At 37.6% G+C, this 1,579-nt stretch overlaps 1 non-coding gene across 1 annotated transcript; it reads right to left on the minus strand.

The window, feature by feature from the left end:
- Positions 1 to 714: 714 nt before the first annotated feature.
- On the minus strand, positions 715 to 786 carry TRNAH-GUG. Its single transcript has one exon. It is a non-coding gene; the product is annotated as a tRNA-His (tRNA).
- Positions 787 to 1,579: the final 793 nt, after the last annotated feature.

Genomic DNA, 1,579 nt, shown 5'->3' on the forward strand with positions numbered 1-1,579 from the left:
ATTTAGCCACTTACAATACAAACCCCAGTCTTTCGAAAAATGTCATTAAAAAATTTTGCCATATATGGACATTATTTATTGTTTGAGCCCCATTGTCTACTTATAATATGCCCTTTATCAGACCCAAATGCCCACTTCAGAGATTTTCGTTCTGAGCAACAACTGGCTTCTTACATTATCCAATGAGGCAGGAAAGTTAAATTACAGCCAGTTCATATCATAGAAACAAAATGTTTCCTGCAATTACTGATAAGGGACAGTTCATTTTCTCTCTGTCATCCTGAAAAAAACCTCCTAACAACAATTCATGCCTGGTTAAACAGGATTTGCACATCTACTGCTGACATCTTTCCAAATAATTCAGGGTTGTTATTACTGTATAGCCCTGGCAAGGCTCAAAAGCAAGCAGACTTGACGAGTCTGCTCAAAACAGAGCTTAAGTAGTTGTAATTAATAATAATTACATGCCCACTACACTCCAGTTTTATCATATTATCCGTCAATGCAAATAAAAAAAAAAAAAAACCACACAACACACTTCCAACAGGACGAATTCATTAATAAAGCCACTCTGTGTGTCTCTAAGGTTTAAAATATTTGTAGTGGTTTCTGTTTTACTGATTTTCATGATCACATGCCTGGTTGCAAAATGTTGTTTAGATGCAATGTGGCCTGGGACTAGTCTTGTTCTTTTCCAAAAACCTTCTCCCCTCCTGCCGTGACTCGGATTCGAACCGAGGTTGCTGCGGCCACAACGCAGAGTACTAACCACTATACGATCACGGCAAGCTACAGAAGAGCTGAGCGCTAAGCTTTCTTTAAGAGCCATTGCAATATTAAAATTTGTGGAAACACTGCCATCTATTGCCTAAATATGCACATTTTCTTAATATTGGGAAAGAGGAGCAGTGTTTCAGTAATTTCTAATTATTTCAAGGAACAATAACAAAGTGCCTGAACATGAAACTAACCTCGTCTTCTTGGCTGATTGAAAAAATGCTAGTAGGAAAGGATTCACTGGATTCACCGTCCAGGAAATGGTAATCAAGGTAACAAGGCTAAGAGAAATGAGTCTATTGACTTACGCTTCTTATGTTTAATCAATAACAAATATTGATTTCCCATTCCCAACCACTGCCACCAATATGTTGCGTTGAACAACATATGAATCTGAGCCTCTTTTGTGGCTTTCCACCACTAGTCTTATTTCCATATGCTTAGGCAGCACAACCATAAAAAATACAGCATGAACAAAATGGCCTGAGGACTGAGGAGAATCAGAAAGTTTTGTTTTTCCCATTCAAGGAAGCCAAAGTGAATATATTCTGACTGAAGAAAGGCCCCCCTCTCAAACCCATTGATCCCTAAAGCTGATTTTCCCCCCAGAATTGATAGATTTTAAAGACATAATAATCTCAAAAAGAAAAGCTTCCCAATACCATTAGCAACCCACCATGCAGAGAAACTGGAGTGCTCCATGCTAGGTAAGTTTCAATGGGAAATTTATTTTAAAAATTAAAATAGGAAGTAGTCTATCCAAGATATTCCAAGGGCTGAAAATCTTAAAAGAAAACACATA

This window comes from Propithecus coquereli, unplaced genomic scaffold, assembly GCF_000956105.1.
Source record: "Propithecus coquereli isolate 6110/MARCELLA unplaced genomic scaffold, Pcoq_1.0 Scaffold95, whole genome shotgun sequence".
Classification (NCBI taxonomy): domain Eukaryota; kingdom Metazoa; phylum Chordata; class Mammalia; order Primates; family Indriidae; genus Propithecus; species Propithecus coquereli.